Source organism: Gobio gobio (assembly GCF_949357685.1).
Source record: "Gobio gobio genome assembly, chromosome: 2".
Lineage (NCBI taxonomy): Eukaryota > Metazoa > Chordata > Actinopteri > Cypriniformes > Gobionidae > Gobio > Gobio gobio.
Window position 1 is genome coordinate 3,780,097 of NC_137098.1, and position 16,962 is coordinate 3,797,058.

Genomic DNA, 16,962 nt, shown 5'->3' on the forward strand with positions numbered 1-16,962 from the left:
ATGCCGATTCCCAACAAAACACACACTTGCAGAACTCCGGAACTATTTCTCTAACTGATTAACAAGTTTACGGCTTTTCTGAGATAAATGTAACACAAAATACAACCTGTTTTATTGACGTCTTTCTGTGGTTGAAACACTGTGCGATTATGATACGGATTTAGGTACGTCTTTTACTGTTCATTTAAGGTTTACTTTGTGCTGTAACTAGTAGTAAAGCGGAAGATATGCTCAGCTCATATCTTCGTGCTGCTTATTCTCTCGAACTCGCGACACGGCACCAAAGTGGTATTTATTGTTCGAATTTTGAACATAATTTGAAATCTGAGGCTTATTGCGATTTATTGGATGTCCTGTTCACTCATTTTTACCCAGATCTAGTATATGAAAAATATATATATTCATACTCATATCTGCTAGTCAGATTCTGTGTTTATGTAGAAAAGCATGCAGTCTGCTATGAGCACTTGAAATCTGTTTTTTTTTTTAAATATGAAGGTGTTTTTTTTAGCATCCGTATGCGATGGGGCTGGACACTTGCAGTTGCCTTGACGACAGCCTGTTGGATGGCACGATTTGCATGGGGGGCAGAGAAGTAAGCATCCGCACACTACGTGCTTGGAATGAGATGAACCCCATCTAGTGTGCACCTTCCCCCTCTGAGACAAACACACCTAATAACACTCCTGAGCTTCTGCGGGACTGATGGAAATACAGCGGATAGTATGGAAATGCACAAGCATTGGTTAGAATCAGTGTTTGGGGAATGTGTTTTCTGGAGCAATAGTGAGTAATAGGACTCCAGTGTGAGAGCTTTTGGCTTTGCATATGTAAAAATACTTGTCATGCCACTTCAAAACTGAAAACAGTCCTGTACTGTAAACCAGAGCTGTCACTTTACGCTGGAAAAATTGATCGCAGCGACCAACACAAGTTTCCAAAACGAAAGCAGGGAATCGATTTTAACCATATTAGAGCTGCAACTAACGATTATTTTTTCTGTCGACTAATCTAGCGATTATTTTTCCGATTAGTCGACTAATCTAACGATTATTTTTCCAGATTAATCTTATTATTCTTTTTTACTGATTATTGTATTTCAAAGAGGGTAGTGAATTTGTATATTATTTTAACATGAAATCAATGAATGATGACAATATTAATTGTATTTCAGGAAGGGTAGTGTACTTAGTATGCCATTTTATAATGAAATATATGGACACAAGAAGCATTTTAAACATCATGTATAATGATACTATTCATCATAAAATGTATACAGAGTAGGCCTAATTAGGAAAAGTTGTTTACTATAGTAGTTGAGTATGATTTGACCAACACAAGTTTCGAAAACGAAAGCAGGGAATCGATTTTAACCATATATGTACACCAAGCCTGTTCACATGCTACAGTAAATCTGTCATTCACTTGTCCGAGTAAAAAATTACCTTGTAAATATAATCTATTCTGAAGCAATATTCTCACAGTGTTCAATCAGCTTTGACATATTTAAATATGCATATTTGTGATATTTGTACCTTTTTATAAAGAGCATTTTTCCCTAATCTTATTAAATATAGGCTATGCTTCAGCTTTCATTTTATATTCTTACTTTTGATCAATAAATTAAATTAGAATAAGACACTATAGGCTGTTACCAATTAAATTAAATCATTTACACTGAAAAATTACAACTGCATTAAATAATGTTATGAGATTATTTTAAATATTTTTAATATACAAATAAGAAATGTTGGAAAGATGAAACTAAACCACCAGTAGGTGGCGCTGTGACTGTCTTAATGAGTGAGTCATTGAGTCGATTCGTTCAAACGGCTGAGTCGTTTACGAATAGTTAATTGAATCTTTGATTCAACCGATTCATTCAAACGCTGAATTATTCACTAACACACACACACACACACACACACACACACACACACACACACACACACACACACACACACACACACACACACACACACACACACACACACACACACACACACACACACACACACACACACACACACTGTTGCTGTGAGAGGCATTATAGTTCTGCTGTGATCTTTGTTTGTTATTTTCGCTGCTGAAATGGAACAAAAACACTCAATTGCATCTAAAATGTAAGTGACTTAATGTTAATAAATTGTTTATGGAACTGGCGTATGAAATCAGTGTCATTTTCAGTCGTGATGGTATTCAGGAAAACTAACAACACTCTTGTTTGTGTGATGTTGCTTAACTCCGCATTAACATCGTCATAATCATTGTCGCACTTTGGTGATTCCCTAGTTATTTTTTGGACGTTTTAATCAGGATACTTGTCCGTCGGGCAAGTAAAATTCTCTTTCACTTGCCCCTTCAAAAAATCCAGTTGTCCCGGACAAGTGTTAATGTTGAGCCTTGTACACTATTAATCGAATTAAACAAATAAAAGATAAATGTGTCAACACACAAACAAGCAGAAAAACTAAAAGAATTTTGAAAGTTCAGTAGGTGTTGCGAAAGCTATAAAGAAGATTCTCACCAATTTTACGCTCCTATAGTTTCAAATGAATCTGACATTTCTAATGGTAATCACAGCTACGTTTTTCGGGAATGTTGCACTCCTGTTTGCCATTTGTGCACGAAACTTCACACCAATAAATCATCAGATATATTACTGACTTCTCACAATCAATTCAATGAACACTTATGTCTCAAAAAACGTGACAGTCGTACTGTAAACCTGAATAAGTCGGCAAAACATGCATCAAAATTGCATCACATTGTTTTAGTTTAAAGTTTGACCAAGCTTAATTGCTCTTAACTTGAAATATGTGCGTATGCTAATTCATACATTTAACTTTAAAATGATCATGCAATTTCATCTTTTTAGTTGTGGAAGCTTAGTTTAATTAGCTAATTCAATAAAAGCTACCTTGCTCATTGGTAACACACACTGATAGCGTTAGCATAGCACTGAATGAGGACAGCAATATAAACAATTTGCATAAATCTGTTCTCAAACTAAGCTCACGCTCCACTCGTCACATGATGGAAACCCCCGAAAAACCCAACATAAACTAGCTAAACATTAAACACTGCTAAATCTCCCTCTTAACGTTAATCTTGCACACTTAATTTGAGCATCTACTCTCCCTTTTGAGTGTCATGGCAAAGCATGCTGGGAAATAGAAACCCCAGCCCAGTTTCAGTTGCGTATAAAACGATTCAGATGACTTAAAATGTGTCCGTTTTGAAAACTCGATATAGTCTCATAAAAGTGCATTTGATTGGACTAATGTGTTTAATTTGAGTTGGCTCTACTCAATCCAATTCATTCTTTTGAGCTTTACAGTGTAATCTTCAGGGGGAATCCAGGGGACTGATGCATTCTGGGTAGACACTGCATCCTTTCATACATCCCATCTCCACTGGCCTTTCTCTGACACCATGATCAGTGCTGGAGCGCTGTGGTCAGGGGAAATAAAAAGCCCCGTCTGTCTGCTCTATATTACATTTCCAGTTCCACAGACAGGTCCAGTTGAGATTTTCCAGTGCTCTGACCTTTAGCGAGACCCCAGCCACCCTCCTCCTCTTATCCTGTCTTTGCCAAAGCTATGGCAGAGGCACTTCAGACCCTGAGGATTATGCCACGTCAAGCTGGGTTTGCGTCTTCTAGAATGATCAACCCAGATTAAAGGTGCTGTATGTAAGTTTGTGACTAAAACTACCTTAGATATTTAGCAAACATGCTGAGTTCACCTAAATGTCAAAGCCAGTTATTCTGCTTTGAAATGTGCGTTTCATGTCTGAAAAAAATCCACCTGTCACTTAAAGTGGCCACGCCCTTAATTATGCAGAACTTTAAGGCTTTATATAATATAAGTGAATGAGTTATAAAGACATTCACCCCTCTCACAGTCGTCATGAAGGGCAACATTAGCCGTATAGACCATAAGCACAGTTTGTCCCAGACTGTAAACATGTGTTCTTCTGCTGTAAAGTTGGGCATTTTAAAGGGAAAGTTCGCCCAAAAATGAACATTATCCCATGATTTACTCTCCCTCAAGTCATCCCAGGTGTTTATGACATTCTTCTTTCAGACGAATAAAATCTGAGTTATATTAAAAATCTCTCTTCTGTTCTGGCTAATCCAAGCATTATTATAGCAGTAATAGTTGCTCTGTTTTTGATGCATCTGTCCGTCATATAACTGCTCCACGCGGCTCTGGGGTGTTAATAAAGGCCTTCTGAAGCGAATCGATGCGTTTGTGTAAGAAAAATATCCATATTTAAATTTAATTCATCCAATTTTCTATGGCTCTGCATTAGCCGCGCCATCACTTCCGGCGAATAAGGTCAAAATACCGGCGCGATCATAGATATATATACATAGATTCCTCATTAGTGCCTGCGCGGATCGGTCGAATGAGGCATCTACGTATATATATCTATGATCGGGCCAGTATTTTGACCTTATTCGCCGGGAGTTATGCCGCTGGGAAAACTAGATGACATTCGTCTGATAAGAGGTAAAAAAATAACATACTGTTGGGTTTCTCGCAGAAATTGATTGTTTGGTGTCTTCAGACATCAATGTGTCGCCACGAGAAGAAGGGTTTAATAAGGATTCCTATGTCTGTGTGTTTTTACTCTCATACGCTAAAATATCATGCATTATACGACTATCACGCTGTTAAAAATCTTCATTTGTGTTCTCCTGAAGAAACAAACACACCTTCATCTCTGATGCCCTGCAGATACACATCAACATTATGGCTGAACAATCCCTTTAACATGAGCTCAATGAGCTCTAGAGTCTGTCTCTAGTGGCCAGATCATGAACTGCAGTTTAAGTCACTTCCGTTTCAACACTTGGAGGTTGAGTTAAAACGCATATAATCAACTCTTTTTTTCAATGTCTATTGCACTCGTTCCTGTTGCATATCCTGTGAGCAATATTTTGACTGCATTACCTATTTCAACCACTAGTCATTTGTACACACAGCAGCTTTAATGCAGTATAATGGGTGTGAGGAGCAATTTTTCAACCCGTTAACCCAAAAGCTACAGCTCAATCAATGCTACATTATACAAATGGAGCAGTCCACCATTCCCCATCACACTTTCCACAGCTCTTGGGCTTTCCTTCGCCCGCTGCTGAGTGTATGCCCGCCGACTGGAGATCTCGTGCAACTGTAGTTTTCCAGGAAGCTGAAGAACAACCGTTCCACCAGATGTTTTGCTCAGACCTGGAGCGAGTGAGGAATGGCTGTAAAAAGCCTGTCTGTGCGCAGCAATTTCGGCCGATGGTGGATAAATTGCAGCACGAGCCAGGATGTTATTCCGTGCCAGGAGGATTTTCAAAATGCCAGTATTTTTGTTCCTTGGTTGGCCATCCGTGCTGATCTGTGACCATGTGATGAAATTGCGTGAGAGCACAAGAGAGATTTGGGAGCCGTTTATAGAGGTTGCCTTTTATTTATGGTGCCATAGCTCATGCCATCTTCCCTCCTTTCATCTCACCGAATCTCCCCCCTCCCCTTGATCTCTCTCTCTGGGCGAGGGATGAGGCATCTGAGGGAATAGTAGGAACAGTAAGGAGTGTGTGGAGGGAGTCAGGCCTGGAGTTGAGGCTCAGTGGGGGGTGAGAAGCTAAATATAGAGCGGCTTTGGAGGAGTGATGTCATGGTCTGGCTTCAGTCTCCAGGACGGAGAGGCGGCAAAACCACCGAGGTTAAAAGATGTCTAGTCAGCCCAAATCAATACAGATTCCATGGAAGAAGAAAAAAACTGATTGAATGTGTAAATCTGGGATTTTAGTAAGTCGCAAGAGAATTTCTCACATTCAAGGGCATCAATAATCACCTGATCTCACAAGTCCAGTTTCTTAAATACTGCGGGATTGGGGCAATCTGAGAAAATGGGTTGACGGAAGTGGGCGTGTCTGTACTTTTTATTTACTTTTGTTTTATACAAAATATTCCATCAACTATGCAACTTAAAACACTCTCATGTTCTGAAGTTGTTTTTGGAATAAATACACCAGAGAGGAAAGGGTTAAAGGGTTAGTTCACCCAAAAATGTAAATTCTGTCATTAATTCCTCACCCTCATGTCGTTCGACACCCGTAAAACCTGAAGATATTTTAGTGTAAAGCTGATGCTGAGAAAGGCTTCAGATAGGCCTCCATTGGCATTCAGTTCATTTACACTCACAGGACGCATAAAAGACACTAAAAATGTCGTTACAAAGTCCATCTCACCACAGTGACTCTACAATAATTTTACGATGCGACGACAATAGTTTTTGTGCGCAAAAAAAAATCAAAATAACACCTTTATCCAGCTTGTTCTTGTCTTCCGTGTGTGTCTCCACGACGCATGCGCGAGAATATGACGCAGATCCGGTGTTCGGACACATGACCCAGAAGAGATTTGTTTACAAGCAGAGGAAGACGTGTGTTTAAGCTGTTGAATTCTACATTGATCGTCAGGGTTTTTCCTGGGTCAAAAATGGTCTTCGGTGGTGTCTGACAGACATGGTCATCCACACACAGTAAAGTACTCTACCTACGTGATCTGTGAGCGCAATACTGACAATACATTTAAAATAAATGCAAAGAAACCGTTTGTAATTTTTGCTTATCTTATTTTGACATCTGATATTATGTATGATCTCTACCTTGATGTTTGTTTCTTTTGATCCTTATTTTTTACAATATTTACTGATAATTGTTTTGGTATAATCATATCAATATTAAAAAGTAGCATAAAAAATTAACAAAAAGCCTAATTTTCTACCATATACAATTTTGTAAAATTATCAGCTAGCTAACAACTTTGTTCTGGTCTCACCTCACTCCAGTCTACACTAAATTATATTTCACTACACATTGTCAACATAAATAAGCTGAATGACTGTGGATGATTAAACTAATTCTTACTATCCACTCTTGCTAAATTGGGTAAGCACACTTGTGTTCTCATCTCAGATGTGTTCTGAGTAAATTAATAAACTGATTCTTGAGTTCAGTGTTGGACGGATCAGTTGTTCTAACCAGTCGCTAAAATGATTCGATTCAAAGGAGTCATTGGTTCGCGAATCGGACATTAGCAGACGCGTTGTGTGCGAATCCCGTCTGTTAGAACATCGCAAAAGATTTGTCAATACAGAATACACTTCATAACAGAATATAATGTTTTCCCGTTTATTGAAACTTATGTTTATGTCAGCTGGTCAGAGAAGAGTCGATGTTTTTTGAGCGCAGTTCACACCCAGCGGGAATTCAAGGAAAAAAATATCCGAATGCGGCACGTGCAACATGGATTCGGTCTTCAGACCTTTTGATTTTGATTAATATGTGAAATATGAGCCAATATGTGAAATATGAGAAGACATCGAAAGAAAGAGAGAGCGGTCGCGCGGGGGAGGAGCTCTGCTCGTTCTCTGTCACTCAGTTAACACGGCCATATCACAAGTGCAAAAGTCATCTATTCTACACTCATAAATCACAATAACTCATCAAATAAGGCTTTGGCGGGCCAAAAAATTGTCTTGGCGGCCGCCAAAAAAATTTCAATGCAGGAAAAACCCTGATCGTGCTTTAGGTCTCGGCGTAGTTCTCAAAATGGGGTTAAAGTGTGCATTTCATGGATTCCCGAACGCCGGATCTGCGTCATATTCTCGCGCATGCGTCGTGGAGGCACACGGAAGACAAGAACAAGTTGGATAAAGTCGTTATTTTGATTTTTTTTTGCGCACAAAAACTATTGTCGTCGCACCGTAAAATTATTGTAGAGTCACTGTGGTGAGATGGACTTTGTAACGACGTTTTTAGTGCCTTTTATGGGTCTTGTGAGTGTAAATGAACTGAATGCCAATGGAGGCCTGTCTGAAGCCTTTCTCAGCATCAGCTTTACACTAAAATATCTTCATTTGTGTCTGAAGATGAACGGAGGTCTGACGGGTGTCCAACGACATGAGGGTGAGGAATTAATGACAGAATTTACATTTTTGGGTGAACTAACCCTTTAATGTCGAGCCCTGTTAATGCATACAGTGGTTTTTGCAGTGAATGAGGTGAGCTATCGCATGTCTTCAGGTGACTGGCTGTGTGTTGCTGGTTTTATATGAGTGTTTGCACAGTGGAAGGAACAGCAGGCAGGCCACAAGCTAGTGTGTGGTTCAGGTGTTGGGCGGAGGGGATTTGAGCCCAGAGCAAAGGACAGGTGTGTCAGAGACATGGAGAGCAGCTGTTGCTGGGGCAGGTGTGAGCTCTGGCTCAGCTTACCCTGACCACTCCACCATCCTCTACTTTAAGGCCACACAGTCCTTTTGTGAGTGGTGTGTGTGTTTGGCATTTCTGGAGATATAGACCAGACTGGGAGTTAAGCTCTGGACAGTTAAATCCAAAAGTTGATACACTCCTCGACCGCAAGCTTATTTAAAGCTTTGGCAAGTGCTTGGCAGAAACTTTCTGTACTTTTTGTTTGCAAGTGGAAGTAAGAATGAGAATGGGGAAATGGTTGGGCATTGCAGTGAATGTGATTGTATTGAAGCATTTCTAATAGGAGATTTTTACCTGCTCTTATTGTAGGGCCCTATACAATCCGTTTTATGTTTTCCCAAATTCTTTTTATTCTGTTTTAATTTTTGGGATTTCCGTTTTTTTTTTACCCTTAACTGTTATTTTACTCGTAAAAAGAGTGTGCTTTTAAAGGTCCCATGGCATGAAATTTTCATTTTATGAGGTTTTTCAACATTAATATGAGTTCCCCTAGCCTGAATATTGTCCCCAAGTGGATAGAAATGTTGATCGGTGTAAAACCGAGTTGTGGCTGTCTTTCTCTGCCTTTGAGAAAATGACAGGCCAGACGAGCCAATCCTGAAGTCTCCTGGTTTGACGTCCAAGCAGGAACGGTTTCCTCCCTTTCCTCCGCCCAGAGAATCTGGCACGCCCATGCAAACGCTCGTCGAGAGATCATTGCATCATTGCTTGTGAACGAGTGAACGCTGGCAGTTTCTCAGTGTTTGGATGTACAAATGAAAACAGAAGTGTTTCTTCAGTTCCTTCTGATCTGTGATCAGTGATTTCTGATGTGTAGCTAATTATTTATTATTCGTGCACACAATGCGGCTTCTCTCTCTCCAGACAGAACAGTGTTTTCGTGTTTTATATGTGAGTCAGTGTTTTTGTACGTCCTCGTCGCGTCTATCGGTTCTAAAATGTGCATACAGTCATGAGTTTCTGCTCAACATCAGCAGAGATAAACCTCACACACGCCGAAGCTCGGCCTTCATCATCCCCGACCCACAGTACTGCATCTGGCCCACAGCGGAGGCACCAAACGCGGCGTGAGATTAAGCAGAAGGGGGGTAAGCTTGAGCATATCCGGGCTAGCCAGCCTAGCCCCACAATAAACTGGATTACATTCGATTACTGCTGTTGTGTCTTTGTTTGCGCTGTGTACTCAACGCGCGTCACTGACGCTTTTATTTTATTTTAAAAATAATGCTATTATCAACACTTACTTTTAACTCGTTCATCTCGACAGCTGTAATGGTCCTTTGCATGTGTTACAAAGTTGGTAGAATAATGATGAAGAGACGGACTCGGTGTGACTGTTTATTCAGAACTCTCAGATACAAACACAATAAACTCGCGCTGACTGACAGCGCTCTCATAACTCAGTAGTTACTATAAATAACTTTGTTAGCAATCGCTGAGCTCAGTCTCTGATACATTAGTGATGTCCGGTTCGCGAACGATCTTTCTTTTGAACCAGTTCTTTTTAGTGAACCGAATCAGTTCACCAAATCGGACTGAATCGTTCTAAACGGTTCGCGTCTCGAGTCAGCGCTGATCCATAATTTACTAAAGTTACTAACTTTCTGACATGAGTGACAGCCCCTCCGACTAGAAATAGACTAATAACCTAAAGTATATGCTGTAACTAAAACAGTTCAGACATGCTGAGAACTGATGTGAAGTGAACTCAGGTCCATCCGTCTCTCTGGCAGACTCGTGCCTGCTCGTGCCTCGATAAACCACGCCCCCTCCGCTCATATAAAATGCAAAGATGTCAGCCAATCACAACAGTGGGTGTTTTTACTGAAGTCTCACAGCAGACACGCCTCTTGAAGCAGGGCATTCAGCCACAGGGCAAACAGCAGTATAGAAAAAATGCCTTTTATTTCTAAATTATGACATTTTATGATGTAAAAGTCATACTAACAATATAAGTACAGCTCAGGAAACATTATAAAATAATAGAAAAATGCCATGCCATGGGACCTTTAATGTTAATATAATAGAACATAAAACATAAAATAGGAATGACCTTAAATGTATTGAGGTAACAAACATCACATTTACATTTCAGGACAAATACGGCTCTCTTAATACTTCAAGTCACAACTAAATATTAGTGCTGTGAAATGATAAAAAAAAAACTGAATTGCATTTTTCTGTAATTAATCATGATTAATTGTAATATTTTTGGTGTTTTTTAATATTTTGATATTGTAGTTACTCTCCAAATTAACGAAGAAGCAACTTAAAGACTGTATATTTTAAATATGCGTTGTATTGTCATGTTTTTATGAATGAAGGCCAGTATCAATGATGTCTCTATGAAATATTAATGACGTTACATTACAGTATAACTGAAAGCTCCCAATTTTAACATTTATTAGGCTTTAAAAAACAACTTTTGATGTAATTTAACTTTGACACGCATTAATAAAGAGGTAAAAATAGAAATTTGAGAAGCTGCACTATGTAACATATCTAGGGCTGCCACTAACGACTATTATTATATCGACTAATTATCACAATTTTACTTAAAAACATTTAATTTAACTTGCAACATTGGCCTTCAGTAGTGAACTATAAAAAAGTATAAATGTAAACAAGCCCTTGACAAAACGTAAAACTAAAAGAGTAAAAAATTTTGTAAACCAACATAACAAAAAAATAGAATATCAGCAAATAGTTTTTATATTGAATAGTGTTGTCACGATACCAACATTATGACTTCGATACGATACCAGACTAAAATACCGCAATACCGATAAATTACTGAATCCACACCATGGCAAAAAACAGTCAATTTAATAATATGACAGAACTTACTATTCATTGTTTTATCATCGTTTTAGAGTTAAAAAACTCTAAAAACTCACTTGTCCGGCATGTTCTCATTCAACTGTGTACATATTTTTACATATTTTTTACCCTTCAAACCCAATAATCCAATAAAGTGGTCAGCGGATGGAAACGTTACATAGTGCACCTTTTAATGCATTCCTGATTAATAAAATAAAGTTTCTGTTTCACTCAAAGCCATGACACCTAGAAGCGAAATGTGTTGACATTAGTGGCTTGTGTTTATTTTAAAGACGTAAGATCTCAGGGTTGAAATCTGTTCAGAGGTTTAGTAGATTAGATGCGGTGGTGTGTGTTGTATTTGGTGGCCCTGATTACGAAAGTGTTGGAGATATTTTCAAAGGCTGTGGTGATAAAGTCGAGTCTAGGGTTGTAAAGATGCGAGGTCATGCTGTTATATGACACATTGATGTCTGATGTCTCAAACAAATGCTCCTATTCAACACCAGAACACACTTCTGTATGATTTTGGCACACATCTGATTGGTTTAATTCAAAGAAATCTGCATACAGTTGATGCTCATGGTGTTTCAACGTCGAGTCGTGATTACACTAAAGTAGCGCCAGATGTTTTCGTTTATCCGAGTGTTTTACGGATTACCCAAAATGACACAATGTAGGGCGTGGACTTGTTTCTGTGCATTGGATTTTGAGATGTGTGTACTTTTCTCCAGTTATAACACTGATTAAGGTTAATATGCATGTACGAATTGGTCAAGATCTAGAGCATGCTTATAAAAAACTTATTTCATGCTGACTTTGTGAGTATTTTGGGGAAAAATCCTGAGAATCTCCATGGTAATTGACGTCAGTCTTCACCGGCTAATCGTCCTTTGCCCTTCCTGGACCTCAGGAAGCTGCTAAATAAATAAAAATCCACCATTAGTCCACTCCCCTTGTTCGATTTAAAGTGTGTAAAAAGCAGATCAAGGTTTCCTGAAATGAACCTGCTCCAGATCTAGCGTGAGTCAGTTGCCTAGCAACATGCCTGAACATCCGCAGGTTTAGCGATCTTCAAGTGGTCTGAAAATAAAGGCGTGCGGGTGCATGACAGAATGGATGCATGCACAATGTCTGTCATTTGGACAAAATCTTTTGTTGATGTCAGAGGTTGGCGTCCAAACAAACTCTACTGTATTGTGCAGATGTGTCAATCATCTGGCAATATGGCTAATACTGATGCAGTTTTTGGCCTAGTATTTGTCCTGAGCCCTTCCCCAGGAATCGCTGATGTCATTATTACTTTCCTCACTGTTTTCCCCTCTATCCTCGAGTGGATACTCAGCCTGTTTGTTTTCCACAGTTTTTAGATGAAATTTTATAGGGATGCACGATATTGCATTTTTGCCGATATCCGATATGCCGATATTTTGGCCGATAACGATATGTTTATTTTTTCCCTTTGTTTGGAAACCACCATTTTGAGCAAAAACATTATTTTTTTCATTCTGGTTTCAGATTTTTTGAGGTCTCCTTACTAAAAGGATACTTGTTAAAGATAAATAAATGTTAATTAAGTTGTTTTTATATATTATATTAAAAGCGCTGAAAATAACAATAATAAAGTCAGTGATTTTTCAACCCAGACAAATGCAGTTGTAACCTAAATATTTTATTTTTGAATGTAATGTTTGTGCAGATTCTTGGCATGGCATCAGTTGATGCGGACTTTAGCTTCAAAAAAAAAAAAAAAAAAAAAAGTGGATTATTTTTCATCATCCACTTCATAAAATTATTTATAAGTATTACAGATGAATAAACTGTATATAAAAGTATTTAATTTACAAGTGTCATGCTTGTGCTTTGACATCATTATTGCTTTATTTATTCAGAAAAATAAGTAACTTCTATTTATTTGTGTATTCTACTTTTCATTTTATTACTGTAACAACAGCGCCTCCACTAAATAAGCTATATATATATATATATAACAGTCTAGCGGGCGGGCACTAGGACCTGGAGGAGCTTCAGCTGCTGTGGAGGCTGCGCGCGCTAGAGAGTGTGGAGACGCGATTGTGCTTGTTTTGGGCTAGTTTTCACAAATTCAAGGCATCATTTCAAATCTGTCAATATAAATCACCTCACATGCAATGCATTTGCTTGTTTTTTTATCTTTATCTTATCGCTATAGCAGTCCTTGCACATGTGAGTTATTGCAGGCTCATATCAACACGTTATCATATCAGCTCGGCATAATTTTTTCATATCAATTTTTATATTTTAAGCGTTTATCGGCCGATTCTGATGTCGTGCCGATAATATTGTGAATCCCTAAAATGTTATAGTAATTGAGTTTTATTGAAGGGTTAGGGACGGCGATGAGTTTAGATTTATTAACCCTTAAATGCATACCGTGGGTCTTTAGCGACCCGGGTCGTCATTCACTGCCCTCCTCCTCATTCATTGTTTAAAGTTAGACATCAACCTTCTTAGTATTCCTCAATCAATCCATTTTAAACAATATAACAAGAAAAAAATATTTGTAAACTGTTTTTCCACTAGTTTTTTGTCAAAATTGTAAAAGGTCGCTAACGACCCGAGGTGTGTAAGATTGTACGTATATTTTTTTTCTGCACAATAATAAATGAATCTATAATGACGAAATAACTGCAATTCATGTCTGATACACAATGATGAAGTGACGTTTCACTCAAAGTCACCGCAGGCAGAAAACAAAACAATAATACATTCAAATATTACTGTCACTGATGATGGATCTGGTCAAGAAGCTGTTAGTGATCAAAATATTGATTTTGAATATGTTGAAAATGAGTTTTGAGGATATGCGTGAGATGGCGAATATGATCCAGATGCTGAATATACTGGGAAATGAGTTCTGAGAGGACAGTGGTGATGATGGTATAAAACATCTGCTCAAACTGAGCCCTTACAAACTCCAAAATGTAATTTTATTCTCCTGTAATCGTTGCACTAATATCAGGAGTTTTATATATTATGGCGACAGGTATAGATCTATCCATGTTAGATATAGATCCGGGTCGCTTAATACCCCAATATGTACAGTCATGCATTTAAGGGTTAAATAACTAAATTAAATATGGACATTAAAGTTACAAAAGTGATTCAGTCGAGAGCAGTGAGATATTTTCTTTTTGTTGTTGTTTGATTGGCATTAATAACAACAGCAGGTAAATGTGGACGCTGTCACTTTAAGACAAGTCTGACTTACACAACAAGTCTGAGAAAACAAGATTGCAATTGAGATGAAAAAGTTGAAATTATGTTTTAATTTGTAAGCTTTCATCAAATGCAGAGACAGAGAGACAGAGAGACAGAGAGACAGAGAGACAGAGAGACAGAGAGACAGAGAGACAGAGAGACAGAGAGAGACAGAGAGAGACAGAGAGAGACAGAGAGAGACAGAGAGAGACAGAGAGAGACAGAGAGAGAGAGAGAGAGAGAGACAGAGAGAGAGAGAGAGACGGATGCCACTCCCCAGCTCAGCTGTAGTGGTAGAAACTGGCCTGGCCATGGAGACCAAACAGGAGAGGGTGAAAAGAGAAATGGCTAAAAAGAGAGAGAGAAGCAGCAGCGGCGGCGGCGATGACGGTAGCAGGAATGAAAAGCCTTTGTGTGCTTAATAACAGCGCTGGAGCTCAGCCAAGGACTCGGGAGTGTGGGATTAGCCTGAACAATCAGGACTGCAGGATCAAAACAAGGAGGCAGGAATGACGAGGTCACTGAGCTCCCATCTGCGCTGCCGCAGTGAGGGGGAGGGGAAGAGCGAGGGATGAGGAGAGAGAGAGAGAGAGAGAGGGAGGAGGAGAGCGAGGGAGGACTGGTGGCACAGGCTCTACAGGCAGTGACACTCTCAATACAAACTGCACGAGTTCTGCACGTCTGCTTGCCTTTCATCAACTAATGAGGGATCAGACAAAACCCCTGATCAAGCAGAATAGGGCCGTTTGCGATATTGATGAAATAGGCGATATCCTTGTTAAATTATGCGATACGATATTGCTTTAAGTGTGTAAAATCTATTTAAATTATATTAAATACAATATCATTTCTGTGTTGTTTCACATTCTTTCTGGGAAACGAAAGCATTGATAGTTCGAGTGTGTAACGAGACACAAAAAAAGAACGACTTGCACGTTTCGGTGTGTGTGTGTCAGACAGCGCGAGACTGCAAGGAGTTGTTTTTCGCAAGTTATTGTGTTTAATAACTCTTTTTAACGTCAAGTAAGTCACATTAGTAACAGTCGTGTGCTCAGTCTATTCTCTGCTATATGTGTCGATCTAAAACATACACTTTTCACAATGTTGAAGTAGCCTATTAAAATCATTCAGATATTGCGCGCCCTTGCGATATGTACATTTGCGATATATTTTGATAATTTCTATATATTGCGCAGCCTTAGGGCTGTGCGATATTGAAGAAAAATGCGATATGCGATATCCTTGTTAAATAATGCGATATTCGATATGCGATACGATATTGCTTTAAGTGTGTAAAATCTATTAAAGTTTTTTTAAATACAATATCATTTGTGTGTTGCTTCACATTCTTTCTGGGAAACCAAAGCATTGACAGTTCGAGTGTGTAACAAGACACAAAAAAAAGAACGGCTTATGCGCATGTTTTGGTGTGTGTGTGTCAGACAGCGCGAGACGGCAAGGAGTTGTTTTTCGCAAGTTATTGTGTTTAATAACTCTTTTTAACGTCAAGCAAGTCACATTAGTAACAGTCGTGTGCTCAGTCTATTCTCTGCTATATGTGTCGACCTAAAACATACACTTTTCACAATGTTGAAGTAGCCTATTAAAATCATTCAGATATTGCGTGCCCTTGCGATATGCACATTTGCGATTTTTCGATAATTCCGATATATTGCGCAGCCCTAATTATAATCATGATTATTAGTGGGTGATTATGATCAAAGTCTTGTTTCATGACATGAGTATGATGATCATGACATGATTATCAATACTTCAGCAAAAGGTTAATTAATGCAAGTAAATAGTCCTCAAAACGAGTTATGAAATAATAACAAAGCAACTAATTACAAACAAAACTGACAAAAATACAAATGAAATAAACAGAGCTTTAGGTTTTCCAGGAAGATGGGATTCAGACGAGTTAATGTGCGTCACACCGGACGTGAATAAATTGCGCTTTTCTCGCATAGTCTGGCTCTGATGTCTCTGTGGCGTCTCCAGCTATAATTCGTCTTGTGTGGATCTAACGGCCGATCTTTGCTCTCATGGATCTATAATTTGTTCCCTGGCAAATCGTTTAGGTTGAGGGCAAAGTGAAGTTTCATTACTTTTTTATTTTTAGGCTATTTAACTTTACGTTACAGTTGTAGCCGACTAGCTCTGACTTTGAATGGTTGACTGAATTGTTTGCTTTATTTCATGTTTAGCTTCTTATACCTTTTACTTATACTTTTGTATTATTGATCAAACATAAACTTGCATTTAACAAAAAGAGACTGGGTTGTGTTTCATGTCATTTAATGTTATCACAGTGATAATCACATTGTCTGAACCAGATATTAATATACAGATTTTCTCCTCATTGTTGTCACTACTAGAGCAAGCTCCTGATTGGTTAACGCGGCCCAGATTTTTCGCGAATCGCGCGTCAAACGTTCAATTCACTTAATTAGAACGCACCATCATAGTTTAAAACGACAAAAGTTATTAATTCAAGAGCAGTGAGTGATTTCATCTTTTTTTCTTGTTTAGATGAACTATGACTACAGCAGTGATTAATGTTTGCTACTGTCACTTTAAGAGCGTGTCCTAACTACACGCGCCACGCGATAAAAGGCGTGTTTTCC

At 38.7% G+C, this 16,962-nt stretch overlaps 1 protein-coding gene across 4 annotated transcripts in view; it reads left to right on the forward strand.

The window, feature by feature from the left end:
- Positions 1-16,962, forward strand: part of ankrd11 (ankyrin repeat domain 11) — a 211,552-nt gene that overhangs the window by 87,618 nt on the left and 106,972 nt on the right. The gene's annotated exons all lie outside the window — the stretch shown is intronic.